The 25,980-nt window shown below is 48.5% G+C and overlaps 1 protein-coding gene across 1 annotated transcript in view; it reads right to left on the minus strand.

The window, feature by feature from the left end:
* Nucleotides 1-1,807: 1,807 nt before the first annotated feature.
* The window catches only part of CFAP20 (cilia and flagella associated protein 20), a 39,439-nt gene continuing 15,266 nt past the window's right edge, over nt 1,808-25,980 (minus strand). The window contains exon 9 of the transcript XR_002642319.3: nt 1,808-2,622. The gene's annotated coding sequence lies outside the window, so the exon portion shown is untranslated. The remainder of the gene's footprint in view (nt 2,623-25,980) is intronic.

Here is a 25,980-nt window from a genome sequence, read left to right on the forward strand (position 1 = left end):
ACTTGATTCCCCTGCTGTCCCGCCTGATCTCAGTCCTATGCTAACTGAACCCTAATCAACCAGCCTCAGATGTCTAAGATTGCTGTTGTCCATAACATCGTTAATGTCCTAAAACTGCTGTTAGAGATTCATCATTAATGTACAAACTCGGGTTCTTTCTCCAGGGCAAGATGAGCTCATAGACCAGCTCCCGCCACCCGCCATGGACCACCTGGCTAGAGAATCGTAAGCCAGAGACATCCTGACTCCCAAAAACACGATTAAGAAATGTCACAGAAACGTCACAAGATGATGACTAACCCCAGTTCCTTTGTCCTTAACCTTTAAAACATCCTTAACTCGAAGACCAAGATGGGGTGGATCTGAGACTTGTCTCCCACTCCCTTGCTTGGTGCCCTGCAAATAAACCCTTACTTTGCTGCAGACACCGGTTGTCAGAGTTTGGCTTTCTGCACCGTGGGTACACGAGTCCTTGCTCAGTTACATACTCATAAAATTATAGATATAGCTATAGATATATAATTATATTTTATGACTGCATTGGTATAAAGACAAACATAATCCAGGCATGATTGTATCCTTTTTCTACTGTTTTAAATCAATTCCAACATTTCTATGCGCCGCTAGAACTCTTGTGGACCTCAGGCACTGCACCGGTTATGCCTCACAGAGACGTTAGCCCTGAGAGTTGGCCATAGGTGGGTCCCACACTGCTGAGAGCACAGCCCCAAAAGGAGACACCCCAATGTTTAGCCCTCACCTTGGTCCTTACCCCAACAGTAGAGGTTGTAGGGAGAAGTTTTGACAGCTTTGAAGGGAACCATTCAGGACTCAAAGTGATTGCATACATTTCTTAGGATGAAAAATTTTATTCCCTTTCAAATTCTTATATTTTGTATTTTTCAATTTTTAAATTACTTTTGGGGGATAAATAATAAATGCACACAGGTTGAAAAATATTTTGAATGCCCCAAATGATTTGCAAAAGAATATAACGCTCCCTTCCACTCCTGCACCCCCATCCCCTTCCTACCACTAGTGTGATTCCTTCCATGCAGACTGCATATTCAAGAAGAGATGTGTGCACAGTTTAATGCACATGCTGTTCCACTCTCAGCTTTTTTTTCCATCTTAAGTCTACATTCTTATGCATAAATTCACCATCTTTGTTGAATAGCTATTTAGTATTCCACTGAATGAATATGCCACAATTAGGATGTGCAGGTATTTCCAATATTTTTCTATTACAGCATTGGAACAGAGACTACTTCTACATAGACTGGCTATGGTATGCCTGGATATTAGGTAACTCTTTTTCCTCCAAAAAAATCTCTCAGAAAAGAGGGAGTTCCCTTTACTGTATATACAAATTCCCATTACCTGACGCTTTCTGATTCCTTCATTTTAAACAAGGAAGTACTACTTGCGGAAGATACAATAGCCTGAAATGACCTCAGTGAATTCTAATTTGGGATGTTTATGGCGGACACCCAACAAAATTGGTTAGAGGGGGAAAAGGAGGCAAAGGCATTTAACACAAATGCCATAATTTTTCCTGGGGATATGACTTCACAACTGCAAATGTTAAAATAACACTGTAAACAAATCTTTTAAAGATCACTTTAGAAAGCAATGCTTTAAAATTAAGAATGTCCCTTCATCAGACACCATTAAGAAAATGAAGAGGAAGCCACAGATCAGGAAAAGATACTTGCAATCTGTATGGCCAGCAGAAGACTTGTATGCAAACTATATAAAGAACTTCTACAAAACAATAAGGAAAAAAAAGCAGATGATACAAAAGAAAAATGGATAAAAGACTCGGTCAGCACTTTATTAAAAAAGGATATCCCAATGACCAATAAACATATGAAAACACGCTTAACTTCATTAGCCATCAGGGAAATGCAAATTAAAACAACAATGCAATAATACTATCTACCCACCAGAATGGCCAGAATGAAAACAGAAGACAATACCAAGTGTTGACAAGGATGTGGAGCAATCAGAACTCTCATACCCTGCTGGTAGGAATACAAATTGTACAACTTTGGAAGACTGTTTGGCATCATCTGTGAAAGCTGGACATATGTATATTCTCTGATCCAGCAGCTTCGCTCCTAGAAATATACTTAACAAAAATGCTCGCACATATTCATGAAAAGGCATGTATAAGAAAATTCAAAGCAGTAGTACAATATTGTGATCGATAATAAAAAACATACCTTTGGGGCTTCCCTGGTGGCGCAGTGGTTAAGAATCTGCCTGCCAATGCAGGGGACACGGGCTCGAGCCCTGGTCCGGGAAGGTCCCACATGCCATGGAGCAACTAAGCCCGTGCGCCACAACTACTGAGTCTGCGCCCTAGAGCCCATGAGCCACAACTACTGAGCCCACGTGCCACAACTACTGAAGCCCACGTGCCTAGAGCCTGTGCTCCACAACAAACAGTAGCTCCCACTCGCCGCAACTAGAGAAAGCCTGCGTGCAGCAACGAAGACCCAACGCAGCCAAAAATAAATAAATAAATAAAATTTTAAAAAACAAAACAAAACAAAAAAAACATACCTTTGGTCTTCCTCTGAGTTCCTGGCACATAGCTCCTAAATTCCTTGTAATTTCCTAAGTGATGAGAGGGATAAAGGTATGTTGTTATGCTATTGAAGTGACTTTTGGAAAGCCCCTAGGTAAGGTAAGATTGGGGACAGGTTGCTAAGGGAACCAACCACATGATTGGAGGCTTGGAGTTTCAGTCCCACCCCAACTTCTGGGGAGGAAAGAGGAGCTAGTGATTAAGGTCAATCACCAACAGCCAATGATTTGATCTATCAAGCCTATGTAACGAAGCCTCCATAAAAACCCCAAAGGGTGGGGTTTGCAGAACTTCCAGGCTGGTGAACACATAGAGATGCGGAGAGAGTGGTGTACTCAGAGAGGGCACAGACACTCCGAGTCCCTTCCCACATACCTTGCCCTACGCATCACTTCCATCTGGCTGTTCCTGAGTTATATCCTTTTATAATAAGCTGGTAATCTGGAAAGTAAACTGTTTCTCTGAGTTCTGTGAGCCACTCTAGCAAATTAATTGAAGCCAAGTGGGGGATTCGTTAGAACCCCTCATCTATAGTTTGTCAGTCAAAAGCACAGGAGACAACCTGGACTTTTGATTGGCATCTGGAAGTTGGCCAGGGGAGTGGGGTGGGTTAGGGGAGGTGTCTTGTAGGACTGGGTCCTTAACCTGTGGGATCTAATGATATCTCCAGGTAGTGTCAGAATTGAGTTGACTGCTTGGTAATGTTGAAAAACGCACATCAGAATTGGTGTCAGAATTTGTAATAGCCAAAGACTGTCAACAACAGTAGAATGGATCGATTGTGGTATATACATACAAATACTATAGAGCATTGAAAATGAACAAATTATAACAGCATGCAACGGCTTGGAAGAATCTCAGAAACATGAGCGAAGGAAGGTATACATAAAGGAGTATAGGCTGTATGATTCCATTTATATAAAATTCAAAAATAGGCAAGCTAGCCACGAGGTAGAAAAAACCTAAGTGTCCATCGACAGATGAACAGATAAACAAAATTGGTATATCCATACAATGCAATATGATTCGGCAACAACATGGATGAACCTTGAAAACACTACACTAAGTGTAATAAGCCAGACACAAAAGTGCAAAGACTGAATGATTCCATTTGTAAGAAATATCTAGAAGAGGCAAATTCATAGAAATAGGAAGTAGATTAGAGGTTACCAGGGGCTGGGGTAATGGAGAAATAAGGAGTTATTGCTTTGTGCTTAGAGTCTGGGGTGATGAAAAAGCTTTGGAAACAGATAGCAGTGATGGTCGCACAACAATGTGGGGGTAATTAATGCCACTGAATTCACACCTAAAAATGGTTTAAATGGAAGCTTTCTTCCCTCCCAGTTATACTGAGATATAGTTGACCTGCAGCACTGTATAAGTTTAAGGTGTACAACATAATGATTTGACTTACATACATCATGAAGCAAGTACCACAGTAAGTTTAGTGAACATCCATCATATCATGTAGATACAAAATTAAAGAAATAGAAAAATGTTTTTTTCTTGCGATGAGAACTCAGGATTTACTCTCTTAATAATTTTCATCTATAACGTACAGCCGTGTTAATTATATTTATCATGTTGTACATCACATCCCTATAACTTATTTATCTTATAATTGGAAGTTTGTACCTTTTGACCACCTTCATCCAATTCCCCTTCTCCCCACTCCCTGCTTCTGTTAACCACAAATCTGATCTCTTTCTATTGTTTGTTTTTGAAGTATAATTGACCTACAGCACATTAGTTCCTATTATACAGCATAGTGATTCCATATTTCTATATATTTAAAAATGATCACCATGATAAGTCTAGAAACCATCTGTTACCATGCAAAGATATTACATAATTACTGACTATATTCCCCACACCGTACATTTCATACCCATGACTAATTTATTTTGCAACAGGAAGTTCGTACCTTTTAATCTCCCTCACCTATTTTTCTCATTGCCCCCTTCTGGCAACCACTTATTTGTTATCTGAATCTATGACTCTGTTTCTGTTTTGTTATGTTTGTTCATTTGTTTTGTTTTCTAGATTCCACATATAAGTGAAATCATACCATATTTGTCTTTGTCTGACTTATTTCACTTAGCATAATACCCTCTGGGTCCAGCCATGTTGTTGCAAAGGGCAAGGTTTCATTCTTTTTTATGGCTGAGTAATATTCCATTGTATATATACACCACGCCTTCTTTATCCATTCATCTATTGATGGGCACTGAAGTTGCTTCCATATCTTGGCTATTGTAAATAATGTTGCAGTGAACATAGAGGTGCATATATCTTTTCTAATTAGTGTTTTCGTTTTCTTTGGATAAATACCCAGGAGTGGAATTGCTGGATCCTTCAGTAGTTCTATTTTTAACTTTTTGAAGAACCTTCATAATGTTTTCCATAGTGGCTGCACCAATTTACATTCCTACTAACAGTGCATAAGTGTTCGCTTTTCTCCACATCCCTGTCAACACTTATTACTTGTTTTTTTTTCGTTTTTTTTTTTTTGCGGTATGTGGCTTCTCACTGTTGTGGCCTCTCCCGTTGCGGAGCACAGGCTCCGGACGCGCAAGCTCAACGGCCACGGCTCATGGGCCCAGCCGCTCCGCGGCATGTGGGATCTTCCCGGACCAGGGCATGAACCCGTGTCCCCTGCATCGGCAGGCAGACTCTCAACCACTGCGCCACCAGGGAAGCTCTACTTGTTGTCTTTTTGATAATAGTCATTCTGACAGGTGTGAGGTGATATCTCATTGTGGTTTTGATTTGCATTTCCCTGACAATTAGTGATGTTGAGCACCTTTTCATGTGACAATGACAAAAAGGTAACAGAGGTGCATCAGCAGAAGTGTAATGCAAAAAGTAGAACATAATTGTTTAATGTGATAGAGGGGACAAAGCTGTATTTCTAAAGTGATGTTTTATCTAATATGTGATTTTTAAAATATATGTATAAAAATTAATACACTAAATATTTTAAGTATTTGACTATTTAACCTACATACCTAAAAGTTATAAATACAAGCTGGTCCATGAATGTGTTGTTGGTTTTTTAAAAATTATTATTATTTTTAGTTGTGGTAAAATACACATAACATAAAATTTACTGTCTTAACCATTTTCAAGTTTACAGTTAGTTCAGTGGTATCAAATACATTCACACTATTGTGCAAACATCACCCCCATCCATCTCCATAACTTTTGATCTTGCAAAACTAAAACTCTGTCCCCCCAAAACAATAACTCCTCATTCTCTAGTTTCTCCCAATCACCATTTTACTCTCTGTCTCTATGATTTTGACTATTTCACGTAAAAGTGGATCATACAGTATTTGTCTTTTTGTGACTGGCTTATTTCACATAGTGTAATGTCCTCAAGGTTCATCTACATTACAGCATATGTCAAATTTTCCTTCCTTTTTTCAGGCTGAATAATATTCCGTTGTATGTATAGACCACATTTCGTTCATATATCCATCCATCCATCAGTGGACACTTGGGTTTCTTCAACATTTTGCTTATTGTGAATAATGCTGCTATGATCATGGGTATACAAATACCTCTTTGAGACCCTGCTTTCAATTCTTTTGTGTATATAGCTAGAAGTGAAATTGCTGGATTATATGGTAATTCTATTTTTAATATTTTGAGGAACCACCATACTGTTTTCCACAGTGGTGGCACCATTTTCTATTCCCACCAACAGTGCACAAGTGTTCCAATTTCTCCACATCCTTGTCAAAACTCATTGTTTTCTGGTTATTGACAGTAGTGTTCCTAATAGGTGTGATGCTGTTTTTGGTTTTGATCTCTTTGGGAAATAGAAAATTGTCATATATTTGAGCAATATGCTACTTTCTAACATACATGCGCAAGTATGCATATGTGTGGAATAAATCCCTAGAAGTGAAATTCCTGGCTCAAAGGATGTGTGCACTTTATTTATTTTTTTAAAATAAATTTATTTTTTGTATTTACATTTTTTATTTTTGGCTGCGTTGGGTCTTCATTGCAGTGTGCAGCCCTCTCATTGCGGTGGCTTCTCTTGTTGTGGAGCACGGGTTCTAGGCGCAAAGGCTTCAGTAGTTGTGGCACGCAGGCTCAGTAGTTGTGGCACACAGGCTTAGTTGCTCCGCAGCATGTGGGATCTTCCCAGACCAGGGCTCGAACCCGTTTTCCCCTGCATTAGCAGGCGGATTCTTAACCACTGTGCCATCAGGTAAGTCCATGTGCATTTTAAAGTCATCAAATTGCCCCCACTGAGGTTGCCCCAATTCACACTGCCACCAACAGTGTGTCAGAGCACCTGTTTCCCCACACCCAAGCCATCGCAGCACATGATCAATACTTCCATTCATTACTGCGTCTCCTAGTGCCTCTGGTTCAACTGTGGAATGAGGTCCCTCCACCCTTCCTTCTGGGCCACAGCAGTCACCCACACATAGAGCCCTGTTTCATGTCCCAGATGAGACCCCCCTCCTCAGTCTCATTTCCTCCATACTACCCTCCACACAGGCAGCCAAAAAGATTTTTCTCAGGTCCTGTCCTGTCTGCCTCTGGGGAATCCCACACCTCCCCATTCCCACCTGGTCCAGCTCATATATACCCTTTTTGTGAATCCTGCTTAGATAAGACTCCAAACAGAATGATTTATTCCCTCCTCCTGTGCTCCTACTGTTTATAACTTTCTATTTAAAGCAGAGCTTGGTGCTCAATATGATCATTCACTCATTCATTTAACAGTTATTTACTGAGCATCTTCTGTGTTGCCAGCACTGTTTTGTGCATTAGGAATAGAGCAGAGAAAATTCTGTCTTCATGGAGCTTACATTCTAATAGGGGAACAGACAATAAAGATCTACATGTAAAGTAAACTACACATGGTATACCTGCAAGTAAGGACTAGGGAGAAAAATCAAGCAGAGAAGGAGGATTAGGAGAGCCGGAATGGTGCGTGTGTGACTTTAAATAATGTGTCCAGGGATGGGAATTTCCTGGCGGTTAGGACTCGGTGTTTTCACTGCCGGAGCCCGGGTTCGATCCCTGGTTGGGGAGCTAAGATCCTGCAAGCTGCACGGTGTGGCAATAAATAAATAAATTAATTAATTAATTAAACGTCCAGGGAAAGTCTTTCGGAGAAAGTAAAATTTGAGCAAGGACCTGAAGAAGATTAGGAAGTGTGGTAGGTTGAATGGTGGCCCCAAAAAGATATGTCTATGTCCTAGTCTCCAGAACCTCTGAATGGAAGCTTAATGGGGAAAAAGGTTTTTGCAGAGCCATTAGAGAATGAATTTATGTTAAGTAACCAAATTTGTGGTAATTTGTTATGGAAGCCCTAGGAAACTAATACAAGAAGCAAATCTTGTTGAAATCAGGGGTGGGGAAGAATGTTCCAGGGAGAGAGACTCTCCAGGACAAAAGCCCTGGGGTGGGGATTTGGTGGTTTATGGACCGCCAAGGAGCTGGAGCTGCTGAAGCAGACTGCACAAGGAAAGTGGTAGGAGTGAGGTTAGAGCCTAGGGAACCAGATCATGTAAGACCATGTAGGGTCTTGCTGGCTTTGACCCTGAGTGAAGTGGAGCCCTGGTCGGGTTTTGAGCAGAGAAGTGGCATGATCGGACTTACAAAGACGTAAATGAATGCATAGCAGCCACCATATCACATCCTAACTGTGTCCATGACTGCTAAACTCTGAGCAATTTGAGGGCAAGGGACTATAGTAAATTTTTTTGCATCCCTAGGGATCATCACTAATAATGAAAGAGTTCCTACAAATCAATGAGAAAAAGACCAAAAAATAGGCAAAAGAAAAATTCAAGTGTTTAACAAACATGAAAAGCAACCGGATCAATTGCATTCCTAGGAATTTATCCAAGAGCAATGAAAGCATGTGTTCACAAAATATTTGCATATGAATGTTCATAGCAGCTTTATTTATAATAAGGAAAAGTTTAAGCAGCCCAGGTATCCATCAACAAGAGAACTATCCATACAGTGTATCCTTATCCATGTATGAAATGTATCCATACAACTGGCTATCCATTTGTATATCCATACAATATACATCCCATCAATATTGTATGGGTATTTGCATGTCCATACAGTGCAACACTATTCAACAATAAAAAGTAACTAACTATTGCAATGACATAGATGAATCTCACAAGACATAATGTTGAATGAAAGAAGCCACAGGGGCTTCCCTGGTGACGCAGTGGTTGAGAGTCCGCCTGCTAATGCAGGGGACACGGGTTCGTGCCCCGGTCCGGGAAGATCCCACATGCCACGGAGCAGCTGGGCCCATGAGCCGTGGCCACTGAGCCTGCGCGTCCAGAGCCTGTGCTCTGCAACAGGAGAGGCCACGACAGTGAGAGGCCCGCGTACCACACACACAAAAAAAGCCAAACACAAACTAGTATGGGCTCTATGATCCCATTTATAGGAAGTTCCAGAACAGCCAAAGTTAATCTCTGATGAAAACATAAGAATGGTGATTGCCTCTGAGGAGTCAGAGCAGAGATTGACTAGGTAGGGACAAGAGAGAGTTTTCTGGGGGTCACGTTCTACAATATATCATAATAAAGGTCTGGGTTACACAAGTGTATGCATTTGTCATAACCAATCAAACAATACACTTAAGATTTTTGCATCACCATGTGTAAATTTTACATAGGGGTGAGGAGGGAGAGCGATAGACAAAGATTGAGCTCTAGTTAATGATATACATGCTCGAGTGTTTAAGATGAAGTGTAGTGACGCCTGTAACCTGCTCTGAATTGTATCAAAAAATAAAGACTGATGGATGGATGGATGGATAAATTGATATGTGCTAAAGCAAGTCTAGTAAAATGTAAATTGCAGAACCTACATGATGGGTAAATGGGTGTTCACTGTACAATTCTTTCTACTTTTCTGTATGTTGAAAATTTTCATGATAAAATGTTTTTCTGGGGAAAGAGGCTCAATAATCAGGGATGTGTAAATTATGAGACTATCTTCCACCCCTGGGATCAAATTACAAGACTATCTTCTACACTCTGGATTGCCAAAAATGTTAAAGACTAGGGATACAGTGGGCACAAAAGTGTGGGGTTTCTCACACTGCAGGTGGGTGGAACCACGGTGGCACCCCTGCAAAGCCATTGGCCCTGACACCCCACGTGCTTCCTTCCTGTCCCCTTCCTGCCCTGAGCTTCTTGTCCTTTACATACGTTGTATACAATGTTGTATCCTGTTTTCCCCTCAGCTTGGATTATCAACATTTCTCCACTTCTCTAAAAACTCTTAGTAAACATTTTACTTAAAAGAAAACAGGTATTGCAGGATTTGAGTGCTTTGTTTTGATTTTTTTTTTATGATTACAAAGTTCATCGTAGAAAAATTAGAATGTTCAGAAAAGAACAAGGAAGAAATAAAAATCCCCTGACACCCGTTGACATTCTGTTGGTCCTCTTTCCTGTCTCCTCTGTGCACATGCACAGGTGCGCAAACATACACATGCACACACACAGATTTTTACATTTGTGTGCATTTTAACAAAATAGGGATCCTATAGGACATGATGTTTTGTTATTTGCTTTTCTTAATAAAATTCTTCTGGGATGTGGTTTTATAGCCTGCCTGGTTCTCTAATGAGGGACTCATTTTTCTCCATTGTTGGGGTCCAGGTAGGGTCAGCCTGGTGCTTGCTATGCTCTTTCAGAGCCCAGGGCAGAGACAGGCCCACTGACACCGGCTTAGAGATGTGCAGGCTCCTTGGGTCAGAGCGCCTGGCAGAAGTACCTTCTGATCCTGAGGGAGCCCCCCTGGCCTGGCCTCTGGCCCCTGGTCTGGCTGCCCCAGCTGCTCCCATCACCACCTGGTTCCAAGCTCAGCTGGGAGCGAGCCGGTCACCCCTCCTCCCTCGGGGTTCTGCTGCCAGTCCTGGCATGTGCTGGCCTGTCCTGAGTTGCCCTTGGCTGGGCCGGGTCGGGTGAGGGTGGGCCCAGAGTCCCCCTGAGGACTGTGGGAAAAGTCAGGCATTTGAGGCCAGCGGTCAGGGTGTCTTGCTTCAGCAAGGCCTTTGGCCGAAGAAGCATCCTCGGTCCAGCCCTCAGCCTGGAGGAAACCCCTGTGCCCCAGGCTTCATTGTATTTTCAGGATTTCCTGTTTCCTGGCCACCTAACCTATTTATGGGCCACAATGGCCCCTTCCCTGGGGAGGCCCCTACTGTACTCGGGCCATTCTCCACAGGCCTCTGGGCCTGGCCCAGACCTCCCATGACGGCCCCGCCTGGCCTTTCTCTGGGGTAGGGACAATAAATGGGTGTCACCTCACGTGCTAATTCAGTAGATTGATAGAGCCTGCCAGGCACAGCATGAGGCTTCTGAGGCTCTATCTGGGCTCAGCAAGTCTGACAGTCCATCAGCCGTGAGTGCTGTGTGGGGCTGGGTGACGTGAGCTTACAGCATGGTGACGGCAGCCCTCTGCCCAGGCCCTAACTCCCTTTCTTGTCTCATCTCCTACCTCACTGCCATGCCCCACCCCTCCAGCCACAGGTCCGCTCTCCCCTTTGAACGCGACCTGCCTTTTCCTGCCCCAGGGCCTTTGCTTTTGTTGTGCCTCTGGCCTCTCATGTCCTGAGCAATTTAATCAGGCAAGATTTATCAAATGAAGCAGACACTGTTCAGCTCAACAATTCTTACTCAACCTTCAAGGCCCTGATTCTAATGTCACCTCTTCAGGGAGGCTTTCCTGTGCCCCTAAGACTGGCCCCCCATATTCCCCTTCCCCAGCCCCTCTCCATGCTATAGGAGAGGCCACCAGGTCAATTTTCTGGGTATCTGAGATCAAGTTCTCTAGAAGCAGAGCCTGAGATGCAATTTTTATGCAAGTGGTTTACTGAGATCCTCAATCCATGTGAAAGTGAGGGAAGCAGAGAATAGGGCAGAGAAAGAAGCCAAACAGGGTGTGGTTTCAGGAGAAATCTTGCCTCAGCCTGATCCCCGAGGACTCCAGATTGTGAACGGTACCAAAGACATTGTGGACTCCAGAGGCCAAGGGACCTGGCTGCTAACCGCCCATGTTGGTCAGTCACTGCTCATAACCTCCTGAACATCTCCAGGTGATGCGGCTCCCGTCAGCCAAGGGCAGCCTCTGGAGGGGGTGAGCTGAGAGCAGCCAATAGCACAGCAGCTCAGGGATGGGAGCACCAGCCTGGGGATCTGGGCGGACATGATCAGCGCCTGCAGCAGGGAGTACCCCACCAAGTGGGAGCTGCCCACAGCAGGTGTGGCATCTGAGGCACCCAAGAGCCCAGAACTGGGCACCCAAAGACAGATGTGACACGTGACATACTGCTGAACCCAGGGAGGGCAGCAGCTTCAGGGCTGGTACTGACTCTGTGGCCTGAGCCCGGGTATGTGGGGGCCACCCCCTTCCCCAGTGCCTTCCCAGCAGGCCTGGTGTTTGTGCCCCTGGGCCTCATCTCCTCTGGCTGTGTCCCACCTCCCTCCCCTGGGTCGTGTTGGTCGGCCCGGCTGTGTGTCCAGCAGGCTCTAGGAGGGCCGCAGGCCTCTGTGCCAAGGATGTTCTGGACCTCTCCCCAGCCCTGTCCACCTTCCACTCCTCTCTCTGCCTTGGGCACCATCCCTACACAAGTCACGTCTAGATGGGTAAGCAGCTCCCTAAATCCCTCCTCCTTTTGGAAGCCCCCCCAGACCTGGACTCAGGAAAAAGGTGATACTGGGGAAGGGGCATGGTTCTGGCTGCTTCCTGTCCCCTGGTGGTGGTAGTGGCGGTGGTGAGGGTGGTCTCCAGGCTGACCAACCAAGGAGCTGGTCTCAGGGGCCTCAGTCATCCAGCCAAAGGCCATGGTGTTTAGGCCATGATGAGGGGGTCAGGGTACAGAGCTGGGGTCTGGAGAAGAGCTGGCTCCCTTTGAGCAGCCTGCGGGAGGAGGAGTTCACCTGCTGGAAAGGGGCGGGGCCAGGAAGGGTGTCCAGAAGCTTCACTCAGCACCCCTACCCTGGCGGGCCCTGTGTTTGCGGAGGGTGGTGAAATGTGGTGGGGTTTGGGCCAGGCAGAAGAGAGTGAGGAAGGGGAGTGTGCCTGTGTTGATAACCCCTCCAGGAACAGGTTCATGCTTACAGGAAGGAAGAGAGAAAAACAGCCCACAGCTGGGACCACCAGGCAGGAAGCTGGAATCCCAGCTCTGCTCCCTGTGCTTTGCAAGCTGAAGCTCTGGGCCCCTGGGCCTCAGGCTCTTCAAATTAATGACAAGGAGTTGGACCAGGTGGCCTGCGGGGACTCTTTGGGCTGGAACAACCTGCCGAAAGTCCCTAAGTCAGGAAGGGCCCCCGGTCCCTGGGAAGAGGCAGCTCTTCAAGGGGCGGGACAAGGAGCCTCAAAGCCCAGGATGGAGGAAGAGGCACCCAGGGACCTTGTCAATAACTGCATCAGTCAGACCTGGGCTCCAGTCTCAGGGCAGCCACTTGCCCCCTGTGGGCCATTTACATCTCTAAGCCTCAGGCTCCTCACTGGGAAAGGGGGACAGTAATAACAGCACCTGCCTCAAGGGTCGGTGTGAGGGCAACGGGTACCCAGGGCCCTCAGAGACATGTTCCCGCTCCCCCACTGTGGCTCTGTGATCCTTACATCAGCCCTATTAGGGAAGCAGGACAAGGCTAGTGCCTATATTTCAGATGACAAAACTGAGGCTCCAGGTGCTCAGTTCAAGCTGCCTCCTTCCCTTTGATGCACCCTGCCTCTCCCACCTCCATGGCTGCAGGCGATGTTGGCCAGGCCATGTGTGTGTGCACACGTCCACATTCACATGCACACACACTCACATGCACCCCCGCCCCCTCTGCAAGGCCACCCTGGGCTCAGCACTGCTGAGGTGGGAGATGGGAGCAGAGCATGGTGTTTCCCGCTGCTGGGCTCCTCCTGCCAAGAGGGGAGGAAGGAAGGAATGGCGCTGGTGGCAGGAGGGGGATAGGATGGGGGTGGAGGGGTGAAGTGGCTGCCTGTTCCACGGAAGGATCCATTTTTCCCTCGAAACACTCCTGCCTTCCACCCCCTCCCCCAGCTGACTTTTCCTGGAACAAAGGCTGGGGGTGGAAAGGAGACGGTCCCAAGACCCACCTGGACAGATGCACTGTGACTTCACCAGCCCAGCTTGGCCCCAGAGCCTGGCCCCAACCCCATCCGGCAGCCCAGATCCCTGACCACCTCTCTGCCTCATAGAGGGAAACCGAGGCAGAAGGTCAGAAAACCACCTTCCTCCACATTGGGTCCTGTCAAGCCAGAATAAAACGGTGCAGCCCACACCCTTTGAGGGGTCATGACGGTCAGTCCCCTGCCTCAGAAAGGCCAGGGCTCCAACGAGGGGGACACTTCCCTTGGGGGCCTGTTTTGCTCTTCATCAAAAAGTTCCTGCTTATGTCCAGCCGATCATCCCCAGTGGAGGACAGACTAGCACCTGCCATGCCCCTGCCTCCCTCCCTGGCCAGCAACGCCTGGGGTGAGGGTGCAGGGCGTGGGCCGAGCAGTGAGAAGGCGAGGCCGGTGAGCACTGGGGAGAAGTTCTCTGGCTTTTCACCTGCTCTGCTCTCTGCTCTGCGTGGCTCTGGCCTAGCTCTCTCTCATCCTTTCTTTCCTCCCTATTCTCCCCCTCCCCCCACCCCCGCTTTCCCCCCTCCTGTGTGTCCTCCCTCTCTCTTCCTCTGAATCACTTCTTGTCCTCTCTTTTCTCTCTTGTGTGTGCGTGTCTCTCTCTGTCCTGGGCGCTCTCTCACTTTCACTTTCCTTGGCTTTCTCCTTTGCCGCTTCTGCTCCCCTCTCTCCTCCTCTCTCCCTCCTTTGCTCCCCCCTCCCTGTCCCTCTCTCCCCTTGACTTTCCAGCACTCCCCTGCCACAGATGCAGCTGTCCTGCAGGCATCTCCCCAAGCTGTTCCACCAGCTCCTCAGCCTGCCCCTCCTCCCCCAGTGCTCCCCCAGGCTCTCACCATAACTGTGCAGCCCCTGCATGCTCCCCACTTCCTGCCTGTCTCCCTCCAAAGGCAGACCTCTGTCCAGCACAGAATGTCGGAGCTGGAGCTGCAGTGCGAGGGACCTGACATGGGTTAGGGCTGAGAAATCGAGGTAAAGACTAGCCAGGAGCTAACAGACCCAAGACGAGGCCAGTTGAGGCAGCACCCCAGAACAGCAGAGCTCGGGGGCTCTGAAATTACCAGCACAGCCCCTGCACTTTACAGCTTGTAAGTCGGGGCTCCCACTGTGGGGTCCTAAGCGGGCAGCCCCAGACTCAGCAGGGCAGGGCTCCCTATGCCAGGCACTCCTGGCTGGTCAGTGCCACCCCAGCAGGCAGCCCTGCAGCCCAGCAGCCCAGCAGACTGTAAATCACCACCATTGTCTGGCCTGGCCCCAGTCTCGCCTGTACTTTAAAAGGAAGACAAGAATCTCCCTGCACGCGGCCCCCCTGCCTGCCGGCCAAGAGAGGGCTGACGCAGCAGAAGAGAAAGGGGGTCTTTATGCCCACGGGCAGGAGGGCACCGCATCCCTTCCCAGTCCCCCTACAATGCCCTCTGGTGAAAGGAGCCTTTGTGATGCTCCCTGAGACTGGCCAGAGCAGACACAGTGCCCTCCCCAAACAGGAGACAGTAACAGGCAGCTGGGGGGCTCTCTGTCCTGCGGGGAGGAGGGTCACAGGCCATACTGGGGGAGGCCTCTGGGCCTAAGGACCTGAGGAAGAAGCCATGTGATGGCAGGAAAGGAGAGAGGAGACACTCAAATTGCAGCATGCGGAAGCGAGGTTAGAGTTGTCGTGTCCTGTGTCCACATAGGCCCTGACCTTTCGCAGCTGCGGAGGAGTGAATTCCTGTGGAATTGGTCACAGAGGAGGGGCAGCTCCCCTGCCACCCAGTCTCACTGACCACATTCTCACCTACTCTACCTCTCACCGACTCTGCTTTCATTGCTTCTTGAGTCACTTTGCACAGCCCAGGCAGGTACTTTGCAATGCTGTTCCTTCCACCTAGAACACTTTTCCCTCCGTCTGCACTGCTCATCACCTCAGAGGCGCCCACTTTGACCTCTCCTCTGCCCCTCTGGACTAGCTCTACTTCCCCTTTTCCCACCTCCTCACCTTCCAGCCTACCATGTCATTTGTTATGTCTGTTTTTTTTTTTTGTCAGTCTCCCCAGCTGGAATGTGAGTTTGGTGAGGAAACTTACATTCATTTTTCATTTATCTCTTGTCCCAGTGCCTGACACACCGTAGGTGCTCAATGAATATTTCTTCGAATGAAGGTATAGGTCATTTCACTTCCCCTTTCTCCTACCCTGAGAGGGAGGCACAATGGTTCTCCACCTGGAACTGAGGGATACTTCTCAAGTTACGTAGTGAGAAAGAAGTGGAACTGAGGGACTTCCCTGGTGGTGCAGTGGGTCACTCCACGCTCCCAATGCAGGGGGCCCAGGTTCGATCCCTGGTCGGGGAACTCGATCCCGCATGCCGCAACTAAGAGCCCACATACGGCAACTCAGAAGTGCACACGCTGCGGCTGAGTCCACATGCTGCAACTAAGGCACGGTGCAGCCAATACAAATAAATAAATAATAAATATATTTTTAAAAAGTGGAACTGGGATTCAGATTCAAGGCTATTTGACCCCAAAAGCCATGCCGTTAACCCATAGTTCCCTATCTCCCTGTGACAGCCACCCTCATGTGCTGGGACCCTGCCTGGAGGGACCCCAAGGAAAGAAGGGCAGAGAGAAGGGCTCAGCCCTCAGAGAATGTTCGGATGGCCCAATCCCTCCCTTACAGGTCCAATGGGGGCCCAATGCCAGGTCCTCAAGCAGAGCTCTGTCCCTGTGAGAAGAGGGGAGCAGCTCCACCACTCCCCTGCACCTCACCCCTGCAAGTCTGACCCTGCCCAGCTGTGCATCATTAGGCAGGGTTCCTACTGCTTCTGGAAATTTAGTGCCCCCCCCACCTCTCCCACCCTGTGTAAAGTGGGGCAGTAACACCTGCTCAGCAGGTGCGTCTGTGAGGAGCACAGGTGAAAATGTACAGAAAGGGCTCCTGGGACCCGACTGTAAAGCCACAGACCCCTCTGCAAAGGCCTGAAGCTGGCAGGAAGCTAGGGGTGGGAAGGACTCCAGAGAAAAGGCTTGGTTCCCTCAGCCCCCGGCTGGAGGAAAAGGCTGAGCTTGGGGCTGCCAAAGCCATGAGTCAGCCGTCCCTGAAAAGCCAGGCAGCCCAGGGCCCAGCAGGGAGTGGAGGGCCAGGGGCCCTGGGGCCTGCTCTGTGGATGGGGACAGTCTCCCCAGGGAAGGGCAAAGCCATTCAGGCCAGGAGCCATTGGAATCCATCTCTTTCAATCCTGATCCAAGGACCTGAGTGATGCTAACAGTGGTCGCTGAAAAAGGGACTTCCTTATAAAGGCCAAACATGGGGCTGCCTGACCCCTCCAGACTGCCTTCATGCCCCCCTTCATCTTACCACTCCATCCCCATGAACCCACAGTGTCCCCCAAGGCCCCTCCGAGCCAGAGACAGGGCCTTAGGGGACAGCAAGCTGGGTCCTTCACTGTGCAGATGGGGAAATCGTCCCAGGGAGCAGCAGTGAAGGCCTGGGGCAGAAAGAGACAGGGCCCAGCTCTTTCCGCCCCAGGCCTCGCACTTGGCTCTGCTTCGAGGACAAGCCGCTCAAGTGCAGCTGTCCGTCACAGTGCCCGGTCGGATGCTCTGGCACAGGCAGGCTCGGAGCCCGGAGTGGAGACCCCATCCAGTGCGCCCTCTTGCCCCATCTCTCACCCCACCCCAGCCACATGGAACTTCTTGCAGTTCCTCAAACTGGCCAGGCTCTATCCAGTCTCCGCCCATGCTGTCCCTTCTGCCTGGAAGGTCATCTCCCCTTTCTCTTTCCTGGCCAACCTGTGCCCATCCCTCAGCTCTCCTACAAACAGTAGACACAGCTTCCTCCAAGAAGTGCTCCCTCTCCTTCTGCTTCCGTGAAGCCGGGGCTATGAGGCCCTCTCTGGGTTTCTACCCATCGTAGAAGCCACTCTGTAGGGCTGTGGTTCAGCCCCAGATCCCAGCACTATGGCCAGTACACAGCAGGAGCTCAGTGTTTGCTCAGTGAAGGGGACTGTGAATGAGGGGAATAAGCTCCTCATGATGGAGGGTCTCTAGGATGGGGGGCGGTCCCCAAGGAGCACTGCCTTCTTCTCTTTCGAACTTCCCTGCTCTGGCCACTTAAGGTGGCTGGGGAGATGGAGGAATCCCTGGGAGAGGGAGGAGGCACCACTCTCTCCCCAAGGGTCGCCTCCCTCTTGGAAGGGCCAACTCCACCCTGCTCTGTTGGGCCCACTTCTCACTTCCGTTTCCCGGGCCCCTGCTACTAACTGTCCCCTCCTCTATTTCCTGTTCAGATTCGAGACAGAGGGACCTGATGGCCATGTCCTGGGTCACTGACCAGCCCAAGAATTCATCAGCCAGGGGCCCAGGCTCCATATCCCAGGCAGCCAATAATTCACTAAAAAATCTGTTCATTCATTTATTCAAAAAATTTGCTCTGAGCACTAAATCTGTGCTGGGCACTATCCTAGGTGCTGAGGATACGGCAGGAAAGAAGACGGAAGTAGGCCCTGGCCTCTCGGGCACAGTCGAATGGGCTCCTCTCTCCTCCCCACATTCCTGGAAGCCTCCGCCTTCTCCCTGATGAAGATGTCTTCGTTTCTCCTCTCCATGGAACCTCTCTAAGCAGGCAGACACACCTGGGCCAGAAGGAGGCCAACCACAATGACACCCATGAGGCTGATGAACCGAGACAAAGACCGTCACCCTGACAACTCCCGCCCAGGAGTGCTGGGTCTTGCCCTAAGCACGGTCCCCTCATTCTCTCAGCAAACCCCAGCCACAGCACTATGAGGTGCACATCGCTACTGTAATTCCTGTTGCTGTAAAATGGGAAGGTCCAGTGAGATGAACTGTAGCTGAGTTTACAGGGCCGGTAAGCAATAGAGCCAGGATTCAAGCCCACGCTGGCACACGCTACAGGGAAGGGCTTAATCACTGGCCACTTGGCTTTTCCAGTCCCAGAGTGGGCACATCCATTCATCTCACTGCCCTACAGTGACCCCGCAGGCGGGAAGGGCAGATGCCCCAGAGCATCTGGTCTCCATCAGGCTTGCTTTCTGCTGGGAGGGCAGTGCTGGAGAGGGCCTGCCTGGAAGAGAGGGGACGGTGACCAGCCAGCCCAGTCCCTTACAGGAAGCTCATTCAGTGGGAGACCCCTCCCACCACAGCCCCAGTCTCGGTCACAGGGACTCCTGTGGCACAGGGGCCTATTTTGGGGAGGCTGTGTCCAACTTCCCCATCCTCTCCAGCCAAATCCAGAGTACACTCAAGACATGGGCTCCGTTTTTGCATCCCCCATCTGAGGCCTGCTTCCTCCCTGGTCCATCACTCTCCTCTACAGCCCCCATCTTGGTGGGGACCATGTCCTCCTGCCCAACACCCCCAATAATTAACCGTGGCTCTGGTCCCATTGCCAGGCCCGGACAGGGCCATCTACCTCTCCTGGTCAGAAGCCAGTGACCAACTCAAAATAACTATTTCCCTTCCCTCCAGCACAACTGTCTTTCCTGGGGAGGACAACAGCTGCAAGGGATTAGGTGTGGGGAATGGAACCCCACCCACCGAGCTGGAGGCCGGGGCCAGGGGCGTGGTGTGAGGGGCCTGCCCCACCCCGGCATCCAGCACCCAGGGTCGCCTCGCCCCCGGAGTAAAGTCCTCTTCGCCAGGAGCAGGAAGTCAAAGAAGGGAGCTGAAGGACGGCTGCCTCCCTCAGCCCAGCCCACCTGTGGCCAGGACTGGGCCCCCAGCCTGAGGTTGCTGCTTGAAAGTCAGGCATAAAGGAACTGCATGCTCTCATTGCAGCAGGAAGCTGGAGTTCCCACTTCCGGGCCTTTGCTCCCACTGTTCCCTCCGCCTGGACCACCTTTCCTCCTTTGGCCTCCTGGCCACACAAAGTCCTCCTCCACAGAGCCTTCCTCGATCCCCCCCGCGCCTCCAACAAAACGCAGAGACTGGAAGTTACACCTTTTACCTGCTCACACAACCACCTCTAATGGTACTTCTGCCAGGAACAGACCCCCTGGTGAGGACGACTCGGTGAGAGGGCAGAGCCACCCTCAGCTGGAGGAGATGGGGGGCTCCCTTGGACCCCGGAGTTGAACTGAGCTGCATAGGCCTCACTCTGAGCAGTGACACCTCATCCAAGGCCAGCTCAGCCAAAGGACAAGGGGAGGTGTGACTGGGCTGGGGAGGGCCCCGAGAGAGCTCTTTGTCCCCAAGGCAGGGCTGTGTCACATGAGCGCCAGCCTCGGTGCACATCTCCCCACTACCTTTGGGGCTGCTGCTTCTCTCTCTGGATGGCCCCTCTATACCTGTGCCACTCTGCCCTGGGGCCACTCGAAGTTCACCTCGCCCCCCCACTCCTCCTCCCTCTGCAGACACCCCATTGTCCCTGCGTCCCTTTCCTGAGGCAGCCTGATGGATCGTTGCTTTCTCCCTGCAGGTGTTGGTTACAAGGGCTCTCAAAGCCACACTTTCAGGCTAGCCCCTCCCTAAGCAAACTCGAAAGAGGGAGAGGGAGAGGGAGAGGGAGAGGGAGAGGGGGAGGGAGAGGGAGAGGGAGAGGGGGAGGGGGAGGGAGAGGGGGAGGGAGAGGGAGAGGGAGAGAGAGAGAGAGAGAGAGAGAGACAGAGAGAGACAGAGAGAGACAGAGAGACAGAGAGAGACAGAGAGACAGAGAGACAGAGAGAGAGAGAGAGAGCGCGAGCTGGCGTGTCAATACACCTTCGTCTGGCCGGTGGCACTTCGCCCTCCCACCCTCAGCCTTTCATGTCTGAATGAGGTTACACAGTGGCTGCGGTCAGTGACCAAGGTCAGGAGTGAAAGATGATGCTCAGCATTCATACAAGTTTTGAACTTGCGTCCCACTCCCGAGGCTCATCACCTAAAATGCACCCTAAGTGTTTGTAACTAATCCTACAATCCCTTGCAGGTCAAAGGGTGGTCCATGGCTCGGAAGCATTAGCACAACCTGTGGCCTTATTAGAAATGCTGAACTTAGGGCCTCCTACCAGATCTGCTGAATCAGAACTTGCGTTTTAACAAAATCCCTAGATGATTCCTATGCACATTAATGTCTGAAAAGCCTGCTCAGATCCATTTTTAAGGAAGTGATTATATTACATTAAACGTTTTTTGGTAGTGGTGATAAAATCTTATTTTGTTTAATGCAAGCATTTGAAACAGCATTGTCCAATCAAAACTTCCTGTATCTGCACTGACCAACACGGTGGCCATTAGACACATGTAGCTACAGAGCACTTGAAATGTGGCTAGTATGACAGAAGAACGGAATTCTAAATTTACTTAAAATTAATTAAAATTTAATTTAAATAGACACAGGTGGCTACTGGTTACCACATTAGCATGAATTTTCAATCCACTTCACTTTCTATAGGTCTGCCAACCTAGGAAACTGTAGCCTGGCTCCCTTCTCCGTCTCCACGAGGATTCGCACAGCCCTGAACTTCTTCCTTGTTACAGTGTGATATCGCGATATAGGAAGAAATACCTATCTTGGTTTTTATCCCCGGCTCCTGGCCAGAGCTCCTAAAACCTTTGTAATTTCCTAAGAAATAAGGGTGCCAGGAACATCTTTTGTTCTGATATTTGGTCTTTGACCTCAGTTCCTGACACAGAGGTCTAAATTCCTTGGAATTTTCTGGGTGATAGGAACGTCTTTTGTTCTAATGAAGTGACTCTTGGTGGGTTCCTGGATGGGAGCTGTTACCTGAAAGACCAAGCCATAATCAGAAGCTTGGAACTTTCAGCCCCCCTCTCCATCCTCTGGGGAGGAGAGAGGGGGTAGAGACTGAGTTAATCATGAATCACGCCTACTTGATGAAGCCTCCATAAAAATCCCTAAAATACAGGGTTTGGGGAGCTTTTAGACTGGTGAACACATCCAGTGTACTGGAAGTTGGTGCACCCCAATTCCACAGGGGTGAGCCATCACAGCAAATTATCAAACCTGAGGAGTGGGTCAGGAGAATTACCAATTTGTAGCTCAGTCAGACAGAAGTGTGGCTAACCTGGGGACCCACTACTTGCAATTGGCCTCTGAGTTGCAGGGTAGGAAGTCTTGTGGAACTGAGCCCTTAACCTGTGGAATCTGATGCTAACGCCAGGTAGATAGTATCAGAATTGAATGGTAGGACACCCAACTGGTGTTGGAAAATTGGTTGGTGTCAGAAGTATTGTGTGAGTAGAGAAAGAAACAAATTTTTTCTTTTATATGGTTTCACAAATAAGGCAGGAAACTGGTGCCTCTGAGGCCCATGGAGCCACCAATGGGAGGGGAGGGTGGCAGCCACCATGGGTCCCCACACCAGGTGAGCTCAGCCTCCTGGGGAATGGGTGATGCCCTGAAACACCCTTCAGGCCTCAACAGCTTCCTCGGGCAAGGGGAGTAGAATGGGACAAAGCTAATGTCCAAATCCCACAGGGAAGGCCAGCGGCCCCTCTGAGGCTCAGCTGCCTAAGGAAGCTCCAGCTTCTCCATTTCTCTTACTTGAGGTTGCTGGGATTTCCTGGGCATGAGGACTGGTGTAGAGCTTTGGGTGTAGAGCATCTCCCGTCCCCCACTCATCTGCCAGCACACGGACCAAAGTGAGCACAACCCTTGGGAATGAATATTTACTCCCTACAAGTAGTGCAGGGATATCAGAAATACCATTCCATAAGAAATAAATAAGATCCACACATGGTCAAAAAAAAAAAAGGAAATATCTTTCCACTGGAGAAATGAGTCAATTCCAAAATACGTGACTGAACATTTTACAGGTATCTCTGTCCCCATTAAAATGGGGCATAAGAACTTGGCAAGCGCAGCCATCTAAGACCTTCAGAACAGTATAGTCTGGAACTCAGGACCAGCAGCTCATCCCTCCTCCTGCCCACACACTTAGCAGAGAATCCCCATGTGATCCTACTGTCCACATATCCCCACATTCCCCACAGAAGTGCACCAAGAGAGAGCGAGCAGACACTTCACTGAGCTTTGGCAACGGGTGGCATGAATCTTTTTTGCATGCTCACTTGTCAGTTTTGTACTTGTGTCCTGAGACGTGCTTTCATAGCACACCACGGGGTAGCCAGCTTGGAGGGGAGAGAACTCAGCTTCCCACTACCTCTGATACAAGCTCCCGAGAGAGACCAGGACCGACGTGTTGGCTTAGGTCAGTTTCCAACACCAAGAAGAGAGGCCCCAGGCTTGCAAGGACGCTTTAGGCTTCAAGTGAACATGAGGACAGCCCTGGAGGAGGGGAGGCGGCTTTGAGGGTGACTTGGAACCCAAAGGCGTGTGTGTGTGTGTGTGTGTGTGTGTGTGTGTGTGTGTGTACTGATTCTACTGTATTTCCTGATTTTACTGTATTTCCTCCCAAATACCAGGAGGATTCACAACTTAAGACTTTATGGAAAAAAGGGTTGGGGGAAACCCATGTGATGAGAAAACTTATGAAAGCCCTTATTAATATTTATTACCCTCATGCAATAAAACAGCAGAGGCTCTCAGTGACATTTTACACCCTTTACTAAGGGGTTCTGTCCAATGTGTTTCCATATCCCACCCTTACACACTGTTTTGCTTTGCTTCAGACACCATGGATACCAAGCACAATTTTTCCAAGGCTCATGCTCCGTCCAGATGCTCAGTGCCTTATGGATTTACAATTTGGAGGGCCTCTATTGCAGCCCAGGGGTGCTCATGATTTGTATTACAGGACTCCATATTTTCACGTTATGGAAAAGGTACCGAGATGTAAGTTACACACTAGAATTTTGTATAAAGGGAACTTAAGGATTTCAGAGGTAGTGGAGTTGCTATCTGCAAACGTGCCAGGGTGGGCTGCTTTACACTTTCCTTCCTTCCCGGCATCTGGCTTCTCAGCACTCAAGAGGTATCACATCAACTCTTGCTCGCTCCAACTTGGAGCAGCTTCAAGTGACAAACACCAAAAATCACCAGGGGACGACGTTAACATGCAGATTTCTGGGCCAGATTTAGATCTCCTGAAAGAGAATCTGCATTTTAATGAGCTGGGCCCCAGGAGCCTGCATTTTAATAGATCAGGGCTAAGTAATCTAAATTTGACTCTTTTTTTAAATTGAGAAACATAATCGGAAGAATATATTCAACTGTGTGTGCAATTCAAATAGTAATGAAGCAAGCGTCCATGTGTAAACACTGCCCAGGTTAAGAAATAAAGCACTGATGGTCTTTGGACGCCCCCTAAGTGCCTCTCCCAACATTTGTATCCCCATCCCCAACCCCACACCTCTAGGCAAAAGCGCACTCCTGAGTTTTCAGATACTCCGCCCTCTGCCTGTCACTAGAGTAGTCCCCAAAAGAATACGTTCCAAGACCCCCGGTGGATGCCTGAAACTGCACATAGTACCAAACCCTATATATGCTACTTTTTTCCAATATATACATGCCTATGATAAAGTATAATTTATAAATTAGGCACAGTAAGAAATTAACAGTAACTAATAATAAAATAGAACAATTATAATGATACACTGTAATAAAAGTTATGTGAATATGGTCTCTCTCAAAATATCTTATTGTACTATACTCACCCTTCTTTTTGCAATGTGAGATGATAAAATGCCTACATGATGAGATGAAGTGAGGTGGGTGACATAGCATTACGTCATTATTAAACTACTGAACTTCTGACAATGTCAGGTGGAGATCATCTGCATCAGGTGATCTTGCATCATCGAGCCATGACAATGTCAATGGTGGGGTGTTAAGAGCAAACCATGTTGATGGTTTGGGAATCCCAGGTAGGGCAGCACGAGATTTCATCATGCTACTCAGAATGCAGCACAAGTTTAAATTTATGAATTATTTCTGGAATTTTCCATTAAAAATTCTTGGACTGCAGCTGACTACAGGGAACTGAAACCAGGAAAAGCAAAACTGCAGATAAAGAGGGACTACTGTATAGACTGTTGTTTATAAATGCATCCTAAACAGTATATTGTTTTGTCTATTTAAAAATTGTACAGAGAAACGGTTTCCCTGGTGGCGCAGTGGTTGGGAGTCCGCCTGCCGATGCAGGGGACACGGGTTCGTGCCCTGGTCCGGGAGGATCCCACATGCCGCGGAGCGGCTGGGCCTGTGAGCCATGGCTGCTGAGCCTGCGCGTCCGGAGCCTGTGCTCCGCAACGGGAGAGGCCACAACGGTGAGAGGCTCGCATATGGCAAAAAAAAAAAAAAAAAAAATTGTACAGAAGTAGGCTTCCCTGGTGGCGCAGTGGTTGAGAGTCCGCCTGCCGATGCAGGGGACACGGGTTCGTGCCCCGGTCCGGGAAGATCCCACATGCCACAGAGCGGCTGGACCCGTGAGCCATGGCCACTGAGCCCGTGCGTGCGGAGCCTGTGCTCCGCAACGGGAGAGGCCACAACAGTGAGAGGCCCGCGTACTGCAAAAAAAAAAAAAAAAATTGTACGGAAGTGGAATCATCTTTACTATATTGTGCCTTGCTGTTTTCACTGCATTATGGTTGTGTGGTTCCTCTTTTCTTGCACCTAGCTGTAATTTGCCCCTTTTTCATCACCGTATAGTATTCCACTGGGTGAAGATAATACAAATGATCTAATGTATCATTCACAGACAGACATTTCTTCAGCCCAGCTCTGAGGTAAGTTTCTTGTGTTTTATCATGAGGCTAATTTTGTTGAGGAGGAAACAGCGGGTCAAAGAAGTCACGTGATTTAAGAGCCTAGCACAGGAGTTAAACAGCCTGAGTTTGAAACCTGCTTCTACCACCACTGTGTGAGCCTGGGCACATTAATCCCTGTACCTTGGTTTTCTCATCAGTAAAATGACAATAATAGTTCTTGTTTCAGTGTTGTGATAATTCCGTAAAACAAATACATGTAAAGTAGTTAAAACCTGGCCTGGGGAAACTAAAAATAGAATTACCATATGACCCAGCAATCCCACTACTGGGCATACATCCAGAGAAAAACATAATTCAAAAAGACACATGCACCCCCACGTTCATTGCAGCACTATTTGTAACAGCCAGGTCATGGAAGCAACCTAAATGCCCATCGACAGACGAACGGATAAAGATGTGGTATATATATACAATGGAATATTACTCAGCCATAAAAAAGAATGAAATTGGGTTATTTGTAGAGACGTGGATGGACCGAGAGACTGTCATACAGAGTGAAGCAAGTCAGAAAGAGAAAAACAAATATCGTATATTAACGCATATATGCGGAGCCTAGAAAAATGGT

This window comes from Delphinapterus leucas, chromosome 20 (genome assembly GCF_059928025.1).
Source record: "Delphinapterus leucas isolate spDelLeu-1000000601 "Yukka" chromosome 20, BTC_Dleu_Yukka2, whole genome shotgun sequence".
Classification (NCBI taxonomy): Eukaryota; Metazoa; Chordata; class Mammalia; order Artiodactyla; family Monodontidae; genus Delphinapterus; species Delphinapterus leucas.